This window comes from Rhinatrema bivittatum, chromosome 8 (genome assembly GCF_901001135.1).
Source record: "Rhinatrema bivittatum chromosome 8, aRhiBiv1.1, whole genome shotgun sequence".
In the NCBI taxonomy this organism is placed as follows: Eukaryota; Metazoa; Chordata; class Amphibia; order Gymnophiona; family Rhinatrematidae; genus Rhinatrema; species Rhinatrema bivittatum.
Genome location: NC_042622.1, coordinates 122524134 through 122535879, shown reverse-complemented (window position 1 = coordinate 122535879; position 11746 = coordinate 122524134). Strand labels below are relative to the sequence as shown.

Here is an 11746-nt window from a genome sequence, read left to right as displayed (position 1 = left end):
TTCAACAATTTACAAATACAAAAGATTGCAGCTTGTCATGCTACTTAAGGAAATTGTAGGAAAACAGGAAAGTCCACCGATTCTTCAGGGTCTCCTTTCTTTCAAGAGACCTAGATGGAACACTCTCATCCTCCTTTCTCAATCCCTGATGTATCAGACTGTACCTGGTTAGTGCTGATGTTTACTAGATGTGCCTCCCTATATACTGGATCTGGGATAGTAACCTTCTGGGCTAATTGCAATGGGATCTTTCCCTAAATCTGTCACCAACTTCTTTTTTTTTTTTTTTTTGCAATTGGTATTTTATTGAAAGTTGAAAACATGAACATTAAGCAAACAGATTAACAGGAATACAGCTTAAAGAAGAATACAACTCAGAGTACAAAGAGCAATGAAATATCCGCTGCCAAAACCAGCAGACATAAACACTACCAGAAGAACTACTAACATTTCTTCCAAGACAGAGGAAGCCAATCTCTCCAGAAACAAGGACAGCACTTTCATGTCTCTCCATTACTTCTGTCCTCCTTTGTCTCTTTCACTCCCCCTAGTTCTCACCAAACATTTGTAGATTTTGGACAAGGGACTCACCCTGTGGGGGATGGATCAAGAACACCAGCACGCTCTTATGGTGAAGGCAAACTAAGCCATTTGGTGTCTTCTCTGCCGCAGCCTTTCTTATCTATATCCTATCAAGTCTCCATAAAACAACGTGCTGATTTCTGTCTCCTGCCACACGAGTCATGGCATGCCACCTGGCTCTTCATCTTTCCACATAGGTCAGAGGGAGAAGTATATTCTGCCTGCTCTTTTGTTCTTTTTTACAGGGCCCAAGAGGAAACCTCTTTTAGATATCTCCCAGGAGGGGTATATGGAATCAACCCAACCATTACTATAGTCCTGTTTAGAGGGAAGATGGAGTAGTGAGACAGGTGAATAAAGAGAAGTGAGGATAAAAATAAATAGAAGATAGAAAGGTGGACAAAGAAATCAGAAAAAGAGAAAGAAAAAGGATAGGAATAAGACACATACGGAAAGAAATATAGTAGGGGAGAATAAGGAATTAAGGAGATGAAAAAGAAAAGCAAATAGTAAAAAAAAAAAAAAAGGGAAACAAGGAAAAGGGTCTAAGATTAATAAGAGAAATGGTGTGAAGGAGAGAGAGGAAGATTGATGTCATGAAGTAGAAATGTGCAGGTGCTGCCCAGTGGGGAGTGGATGAGTCTCTCTTAAGGACACAGCATGTCAGTGGAATCATCTGTAAAGGAAAAAATAAAAGGAAACTAGCTCTTGGTAATGAATACAATTAATTCCCACTTTAGACTTTACTTTGAGAAAAGGTAGACTAAAATGATTCACTTGTCTAATCTGCTATTCTTTCAATGAAAATGACCCATGAATGAAAATGCTGCAGGGCTGCAGCAGTCACTAATTAGCATATATATTGTTTGCCATGGTATAAATTTACAGCAAATAACAATACTTTACACTCCAGTACAGTTAGTAAATGAAGCTTTAGGCTATAAAAAATCATATTTCTGTATGCAAAGGTCAATTATAAATAGTTAAATATGTACCCTGACAAAAGCTTTTAGAAAATGAAGTGCATTCTGCTTAATTTATAACTTTTCTCATTGTACTTTCTCATTGTACTTTATGGTCATGAACACTCTTCCCAGGTTTGAATATGGTGGAAGGGGGTTACTGAGAGTTAAAGAACTCCAGGGTTGCAATTAAGTCAGTTCTTTCCTACTGTGGGACAATGCTGAATTGTGAGAGCATGAACTTGGTCTTTTGCAATGGTGGAAAGAGTTCTGGTGGTTTTAGCAATATGGGCACAGCTCTGTTCCATTGTAGGGAAAGTTTGTAGGGTTAGAGGTAATAATACAGTCCCTTTGAGAGGCCTATACAATAAAACTTGTGAAAGATCAATTTTAACATAGGAATGCAAAAAGAATTTAGGGGCACATTAAAAATCCACTTAATAATCAGTTTTAGTATCTTGCTTTTCACATTCTTTATTATGACAAATTTTTTTCTTGAAACAAAAAAAAGTGAGAGGGAAAAATATATTTTTTATAAGAAAAATACCAAATTCTCCTAACCTTAAATGTCAAAATATCTTCACCTGATATGTTCACATTCAGTACCTCAAGAAGTTGACGTTTATTAAGCTCGTTAAATAATACTTTTGGACATAGATCCCTGAAGAAGGCAGTTTTGCCGAAACATGGTTCATGTTGGGGAGATCCTGTGAACAACTGTGCAGCTAAGTAGTTTTTGATTTTATTGAAGATAATTTAATAATTTAATTTAAGAGATAGGCGAGGGCCGTTCGGAAGGGACGGGCGATGGCCTCCGTCGCCCTCGGCCGATCGAAAGGGAGTCGGGTTCAGATCCCCGAACCCGGAGTGGCGGAGACGGGCGCTGCGAGGCGTCCAGTTCGGTAACGCGACCGATCCCGGAGAAGCCAGTGGGAGCCCCGGGGAGAGTTCTCTTTTCTTTGTGAAGGGCAAGGCGCCCTGGAATGGGTTCGCCCCGAGAGAGGGGCCCGAGCCTTGGAAAGTGTTGCTGTTCCGGCGGCGTCCGGTGAGCTCTCGATGGTCCTTGAAAATCCGGGGGAGAGGGTGTAAATCTCGCGCCGGGCCGTACCCATATCCGCAGCAGGTCTCCAAGGTGAACAGCCTCTGGCATGTTAGAACAATGTAGGTAAGGGAAGTCGGCAAGTCAGATCCGTAACTTCGGGATAAGGATTGGCTCTAAGGGCTGGGTCAGTCGGGCTGGGGCGCGAAGCGGGTCTGGGCATGCGCCGCGGCTGGACGAGGCGCCGCCCCCGCCCTGGGGGCGGCGGCGACTCTGGACGCGAGCCGGGCCCTTCCTCTATTATACTATACTCTATAATAGGGGCTGATGAGTAAAGATGGCCGGCGCCATCTTTAAAGATGGTGCCGGCCATCCAGTGCTCCTACCATGTGACAGGGGCCGGCCAATGGCACAAATACCCTGTCACATGGTAAGGGCAAAGGGGCATCGGCGCCATTTTTTTTTTAGAACAGCTGATGCCTGGGAACGGGAAATCTTTCCCCAAGGCCCCCCTGGATCTCTCCTCTCCCCGAGGCCCCCCTGGATCTCTCCCCGAGGCCCCCTGAGGCCCCCATGGACCACCAGGTAATTTTAAAAGGTTTTGGGGGGGTCGATTTAAAGGGTCGGGTGGGTTTGTTTTTTTTAGCGGCGCGGGCCTCCCTAAAAAAAAAAATTTGTTATGTGAATTGGAATCGGAAACGATTCCAATTCACATATCTTAACGATCAGATTTCCCCCCCCCCCCCCCCCAGCCGAATCTGATCGTTAAGACGATCTGGCACACGATTCACATCTCTAATTAACATTACGATATCTGACTAAACAATTGGCTGGATACTTTAAATAGGACAAAGCACCAATCTGTAACACTTTAGGTTTTAATAATAAAAATTGCCTGCATCTCACTTGTGTGGCACGAGCCACATCTGGAAAAAATTGAATTTTATAATGCTAGAGCAAGTCATCTCTATGCTTGGAAAACAATTTCATAATTCAAGCTTTGTCAGGTTCCAAAATCAAGTTAACCACCATGAAGCAACATCAACTTGACCCTCACCGGGGGTCTTCTAAGAAGGGAGTCAAACTACCAGTGTCCAGGGGGGTAGATAAAACTATATCCTCCACTACACCTGTAGGTTTCTCCTTCCGAGTTGTAGACAAATAAAAGGCATGAGCGACTGGTGGAACAGATTCAGCAGGAACTTTTAAAACTTCTATCAATTATTTTCTAAACATTTCTTTTGGAGAGATCAAATCCACCTTAGGAAAATTAATCAAACAAAGATTTTTTGCATAGGAGATATTCAAGGGTTTCCAACTTCTTTTGAATCATTGAATTATCTTTTATTACAGCAGAAACATTTGTTTCTACCTTCTGTACAACATCATTCACTCTTTTGGAGTGCTCTACCATGCTTCCATTCTGCCAAGACTTTGAGTCTTGAATTAATATCACTTAAATTTGTGGTGACCTGAGTGATTTGAGTAGACAAAGACTTCCCCAAGGCCTTCAATTGCCAGTCAAATTACTTCCAACATGAACACTTGGGGTTTAGGCATAGAGAAAGGAATTTCAATAGTCTCATCGAAAACTTGCTATAGTGAGGCTCCTTCTTGTAAGGCAACTGACTCTAGTTTGCTCAAATGGGTCTACTCCAATGACCTGACCTTCATCTTGTCATCACCGCTCAATGACGACAACTCTGTGGTTTCCATCTGGAGTCTTCTCAATGCACCGGCCACAATGATGTCATCAACTGGGACAGAAAACTTTTTCCATTTGGGTGTGCTGGAATTCTTCTCTCCTCCAAACTCAGAGAGGTATCCAAGCCTGCAGTGGGTGGTAGCAAATCTTTCCCTTCCATCTCACTGCAAGGTGAACTCACAGAGGATTCGGGCTGGGAACTTTCCTGGACAACAAAATGCTTGATTGGTCCTGGAAAAGGGGTACTTTGAGGGCTCAGTCGGGTAAGATCTCACCTTCCCTTTATGTTTCACCATATCATTAAACTTAATAAAAAAGGCACTCCAACGAGAGAGATCAACAAGCTGCTGCCATCTTGCTCCATCCCCAGGGCATTGTATATGTGTCATACCACACTCATAGCATGTACCTGTAACAGCTGTGCAAAAAGATTTAAAGTGTATCCAGTACAAAATGTAAGAAATATTGGTAATGCTAAAACTGCCCATAAGCTAGCATCAATATGTTAACTAGTGTGAGCACATTATTTAGCATGAGCTCGGTAACTAGAATAGACTCAAGCATGTTATTTCATGTGATCATGATAGAAAATGTCTGCAAGTGACACTATTTAACATGGCCACTCTAAATTAAGCATGTTCACTTTGCTTTCTTTTTTGGCTGCGCCTCTTGTCTTTGAAACAGTTTAAAAGGCCGACCTTCCATATGTTCTCAGATATTGGGACTTATAGTTGAAGCAGGAGACCTATTGGGAAAGAAGAGAAAGCAGCAAACTTGAAGGGAAGAAGCATTACCTTTACCAAAAAGCTCTTGGGAGAAGCTAGGAAACACCCAGGAGTTGGAGGTTTGCAGGAGGCCACTAAGGAGGTGGTGGAGGAATCCCAGCAGAAGGATACTGAAAATGCTACCAAGGCCGCATATGTACTTGACACAATCCAAAAATAACCTTATGAGAGAGCATATATCCAGGGAACATAAAATAACTTAAGAATAGGCACCAGCTACCTGACCCAGTCCACCTTAAGATAGGGAATGCTGTCTCCAGACTGTCTCCCCTGGACCAGAGTAATAATGTGGCATGAGATGAGAACGGGGGAAGACCCCAGACTCTAGGAGAGAACAGTTTGTGAGTGACTGTGAGTAAAAGGGGAAAGGCAGTCACGTCAAGATAGCTGACCTGTTTCAGTTTGTTTTACTGAGTTGAAATTGTGACTGTAGAATACTGTTGGTTTATTTGCACTGTAAATAAAGCACAAAGGGAAAAAGCCTTGACCACTCATTTCTTGTGCCATAAACCTCCTTATGGATTTGCTAATCCAGCATGCTGCAGTCCTTTAAAAAAAAGACTGCACAAGAAAAGGATAGGCAGCAAAGGAGAAAATTAGCAGAGAACAGCCACTGAAGTCATCAGCCTAGAGTGACCCACTACACCATCAAACATTAAACATTGGCACCAACTCCGGGACAAGTCTGCAAAATTTCAGAAGTTCTAATGCAGGTGGACCCATATGCCACATTTGGTTTGCGGTGCCAGAGCAATGTCTAGCCACAACTCTGCATTTTGATATCCTTCGTCTTCTCGCAGAGTCCTCTCAAGAAACATCTGCAGCACAGCAGAGGCAAGCTAGTGAGTTACCTGTATTACAACCATCTATTAAAATGCACATCAAGCATTCACAAGTGGTACCAATGACAGCCTTTCAGAATTCATATTTCAAGCCTAGTGGTTGCAGGAGCAACAGCATGCTTTGGGGGCCTAACAAGTATGGGTTCAGTTGGGAGGACAAGGGACAATTGTGGCCCTTCATAGATAAAGAAAGCTGGGGACATTATGGTCCACTCACATAATTCTGCTATGGAGATTTGGAGGGTGGGAATCTAGCTGTAGAAGAGCTACAGTTTTCAATGGTAACTAAAAGAATGCTTATTTTTCTTTTGATTTTTTTTCACAGGACGAAGCAGCTTGCAGAGAACCCCAGAACTTCAACTCTCTCTAAGCTAGTGCCCAATGACCCCACAGCTTACAAACAGCCACATGCCTCCAAACCTGGTGGTACTGACAGCATACTCGTGCCTGTATTACCAATGTCCAGGAAGACAGATTCATATCCTCAAATGATGTTCAGCCAAGAAAATCTGTATAAAGGACAAGACGTGTTATCCAAGGGTTCCTTCATCATTCCCAGCAGAGTCATATACTTGACACTAGGCAGGACTTTGCCAAACCCCTGTCACAAGGTCACCATTCCTGAGGCTCTGAAAGGAATATACAAAGAGTTGTGCTGCCTGTGTAAGAGCATAGGCAATGTGACAATGGCTACTGAAGTCATAAACATGGATATCACAAGAGCTTTGGAAAATCTGAAGGCTTCAGTTGACTGACAGACAACAGCAGTGAGGGACTCCTACCAAGCCAGAACACCTCCATCTGTCCCATTCAGTAATTCTAGTCCCTCCCGTTCCACCTCATCAGCTACATCCACCCTACTCAAAACACCCTGTGAACAGAGCCCACGCTGTCCTTATCTGGCAGTGGCCTTCATTTGTCAGGTCTTCTATTTCCAGTCGCTGACCTCTCTCAAGAGCCTGCTCAATTTAGCATGATCACAGTATATAACTTGCCCTCAGTAAGTTAGCAAGTTAATACCAGTCCTAGGTAGGTATTTATTAGAAGTCATTTAGCAACTAAATAATTTTGAGGGTGAGCATACCACAATATTTAGCGTTAATTCAGTAACCCTCATTTTCATATGACGTTCTTTCATTTGAATGTGTGCACACACCAATTTTAACTCATGCCAATGTCCTTCTTAACCATTTTAGCTCATGCAGACAGGTCTTTCTTCATAGCTCACTATTTTAGCATGCATACAAGGGCCAGAATGTTCACACTAAATTTATTATATAAGACCTTTAGTGTGGAATAGAGGGATGAGAGGTATGGAAAAAACGTATCCCATTGCTGGAGGGAGAGAACTCTAGAAGTTAAAAATAAGTGTGAAGACAATATTCTCTCTGAGTGAAACTGAGTGCAGGCAGGAGACTAGAAGCAGCACAGATGCAGGACTGAGACTGGAAAAGCCACAGACTTCAACTAGAATAAAGGAAGCAATGCAAATCAAAGGCAGGAGAATGGCAGCCAGAGAGTCTAAATAGGAGATTAGAAGTAGAGAAAAGCACATGCAGGAGACTTGAAATGGCAAATTATAATAGGAGACTGATGGCAGCACAAAGCACAGGCACTGGCAGGAGACTCGAAACAGTGCAAAGCACAGGCAGGAGACTGCAACAACACAAAACACAGGAGATTGGAAACAGTGCAAAGCACCAACAGGAGACTGGTGGCAGCCCAAACCACAGGCAGGAGACTTGATGTAACAAAAGTCACTTCTGTATATGCTTTCCATCCAACATCTCTGATTAATATTAACCTGGTAACTAGGCAACTGAAAGATTTGCAAAGTTCTCATGGCATCATAGAAAATGGAAGGATGATTTCCAAGGAGATGTGAGTGGGTTTAACAGCAACATGATTCATGCAATCGGCAATTTGTCAATACAGAGTTATCATGTAAAGTTACCAGAAAATATGAGGATGAGGGAGCGAAAAGGAAGGGGAGATGTAAAAGATGGTAAGAGATGTGTAAAGAAAACAGAAGTGTCCATTGGCTGGAGTGAGAACCAAGTGCAAGATTATGGAAGTCAACAAAACACTTGACAGAGCAAGGAGGTGGGCTGTAAATATAATCTGAGACTTTTTCAAGCGCTGCTGCCTCCTGCTTCTCTGATCTCATCAACACTCGCTGTATCCCTTCAAATTATCTCCTGCTTTGCTGGCCCATTTAACTTAAATAGCCTTACCCTTTGACAGTACTGTATTTCCAATCTTTTACAAGAAAATTCCTTGGTAAATCTGCTTCCCATGTTTTGTTTGCTGATTTTTATTGAAAGTTTTTGTTTTACTTGTAAGCAATTTTGAATCAATGAATGTTCACCTTGGAATGCTTGTTAAATACTTTCCCTTGTGTCTGTCTGAGATTACATGGTAGACCTTAAAAAAAATAGGACTAGGCACAGTTGTGGGCAGAGACAGAGATGAATAAGATGGACAGGCACTAAATGAGGGGCACTGAGGACACAGCGTCATTGTCCCTCCAGTGTTTATTTTTGTACAGCACATATATCTAGTAGTGCTACAGAAGTAGTAATAGTAGTAGCAGTAATCACAACTGCCTGGCATCATCCTCATAACAGTTGTGTTCATTCTTTTGCATTACAGTTTTCCTAGTATGTTCCAAGGATTGTGCCTCCTGTTTCATTTTAAATTGAATTAGTTGCTTCTTTTTTTTTTAAATTCTTTATTTATATATTTCACATTACAAAATCAAAAACAATTTTGCATATTGGAAAAAATCAGATGGACAAAATTAAGAAACAATCATTTTCTAAAGCATTAGGTAATTTACACTTTCTCCATCTAACTTAATTATTATAAATCAATATAAATTTCTACATCAGAATTTAGTGATCCAAAACCTTCAGAGAGAACATAGGTAACATTGAAAATATTAAGCATTCACGGCATGCTACAGCATATTTCATTAATTACTGGGTGTTGATGTTAGGGGTATTTTCGATTTAAGAAACTCATTTAGTTGTTGAGGAGTAAAAAAGATGTTAATCTCGGCTCCTTTTTTTATTATACATTTGCATGGGAATTTTAATTTGAACTCAAAACCCAAAGTAATCACTTGCTGACGAAGAGTGAAAAAACTCTCTTCGCCTGCATTGAGTAATAGGAGAAATGTCTGGAAAAACTTTTACATTTTCTCCATAGAAATTAGTAGGAAATTAATTGAAGTAATTTTTCATAATAAGTTGAAGGTCCATAGTTGATATTAGGGATGTGAATCGTTTTAGGACGATTAAAATTATCGTCCGATAATTTTAATATCGTCTTAAACCGTTATGGAACACAATACAATAGAGATTCTAACGATTTATCGTTATAAATCGTTAGAATCGTGAGCCGGCACACTAAAACCCCCTAAAACCCACCCCCGACCCTTTAAATTAAATCCCCCACCCTCCCGAACCCCCCCCAAATGACTTAAATAACCTGCGGGTCCAGCAGCGGTCCGGAACGGCAGCGGTCCGGAACGGGCTCCTGCTCCTGAATCTTGTTGTCTTCAGCCGGCGCCACAATTCCAATTTAAAGTTTACAATAATTTATTGAGTTTTAATTGAAATCTTATTTGTAAAACTTAATTGGTAACATAAACAAAGTTATATATTGTATCTCAATACAACATATTTTTTAATTTGTGGGTATGAATGTGTGAGTGTGCTAGTTTAGTTTTATTGTCTATATAGGTATATTTGTGTGATATCTTTAAATAAAATTTGTGTATTCCACGTATTATTGTTGGGCTCTCTATATTATATGTAATTATACGACAAGTGGATAGAGAGTTGTAATTATTTACCCTTTTTGTATATTTACCAAACCAGGACTAAACAGGACTGCAATACAAAGCACAAGTGAACACTACAAACAAAAAGATCAGATGAGATAAATCAGAAGATCCAGAGAAGCGAGGAATACGTTGAAATCTATGGAATGAGACTAAGTCTGGAAGCAGGACTCCAGTGAAGGGGCTGGAGAATGAGAACCAAGTTCATGCTGCTGCTGACTGGAAGCTTGAAAATTATCTATGTCCAGACAGGAAAAAAGATAGCTACCAGCAGGAAATATGGGGCAAGGAAATGGGATTACTGACAAGCTAATCTCCGAAGTGCAGAGGCCTCTGCTAATGGGAGATGAGAACTACCTATTGCAACCTCTAAACCATCCCCTGAATTTACACAAGGGCGTGGCTTTGGCTAAACAACCCTAACATCAATGAGCACAGGATAGCTGGATGGATGGATAACAACCTCACTTGTTTATGTGACTGTTTACATTATTGCAAGCTTGGTGATAAAACATGAAGGAAGGCCTAAGTTTTGTATTAAGTATGGGACTCGTAAAAACCAAAGAGGATGACAACAATGCCTGGAATGGCCAACCAGCAGAAGTAGTGGAAGCTTGGGCAGAAATAGAGGAACAGGATTGAAATAGAGGAAACAGGATTGAAAGGCTGGGTAAAAGACTTGGGGAGGGGGTGCAGATGGGAGCAGATGTTGATTTAAGTATGTCAATATGCTTACCTAATCCAGAGTGGTAAAAATCCAGAGATGAAAACAACTGGGCAAATTAGATGGGCCAATTGGTTCTTATTTGCTATTTCCTACAATGTTATTATACAGAAAAACAGGTTCTTTTCAGCTCCCACAAATATAAACTTAGAAACATAGAAATGATGGCAGAAAAGGACCAAATGGTCCATCCAATCTGCCCAGCAAGCTTATGACAGTATCTCCTGCACCATGCAAGTTACCGCCATGCTTAACAGATTCCTAGATCTATAAAGAACACCAGCAACAGACAGTAGAGGGATGTAAGAAACATGGGTAGACAGAAAAAAGGAGCCAAAAATACAAAAAGATAGGAGATAAAGAGCCCAGGGGAAATAAGGAGTTACTCCCCTTAACATAAACATGAGGTAACCTGCATGAAGCAGCAGTTACTGTTATGTTTTGTAAGGTTTGGTGGACCCTTGGACACCGTGGCAGCTGATCACGCCCACGGGGGGAAATCCCATGAGGGGCCACAGGTCAGGCTCAGCTCTGGACACACAAACACAGATTATATCTTTATTTAGACAGTTTGTGAAGCACCAGAGGTGGCGGTAGTGAGTAGAAGATGGAGCCCGGCTGGGCTAGTATTCCCCATGGTGCTGGAACAGTGGTTCCTCCGGTAACAGTGCTGTAGTGAAAAGAACTGAGAGAATGAGTACAATAAGAATTCACAGAGTCCCCAGTATGGAGAAGCCCTGAGATAGGAAGAGCTGGCCCTCGAGGAGCGAGTACCAGATCCCTGGGAGCAGAGACTCGTTGGCAAGTACTCACGCAGCAGTTCCACGTAGGAGATGGCACTGGCGCTGGAACGGAGGCAGGCCCTCGAGGAGCGAGTACCTGGTTCCAGGGAAACAGCTCTGAGGAGTAGATGGTAGTGGTACTCACAGATGGTGTCTGTAGCAAATTCTTCCAAGTAGACGAGGAGATGGACACAGGCAGCGAGTCAGGGAACATGGGCCCTCGAGGAGCAAGTACCGGTTCCTGATAGCGACCTGAAAGAAGCAGAGAGGTCCCCAAGGAGCGGGTACCTCGTTAACAGCAAAGAGTCAAATAGTAGTTGGAGGCAGAGTAGCTGGGTACAGAGAGCGAATCCCATCCGTAGGAAATCCCTTGCTAACGCAACGGCTAGCAATAAACAGTAGGCTTAAATATCCAGGCAGCGTGACATCATCACAGGGGGACGCCCCTGAGGTTCGCACCATAGAGGAAATAAGAATG

The 11746-nt window shown here is 42.0% G+C and overlaps 1 long non-coding RNA gene across 1 annotated transcript; it reads left to right on the top strand.

The window, feature by feature from the left end:
* The first annotated feature begins 2337 nt into the window (after positions 1-2337).
* Positions 2338-11239, top strand: LOC115097741. The gene is made up of 3 exons (XR_003858324.1): positions 2338-2473; positions 7121-7124; positions 11229-11239. It is a non-coding gene; the product is annotated as an uncharacterized LOC115097741 (long non-coding RNA).
* Positions 11240-11746: the final 507 nt, after the last annotated feature.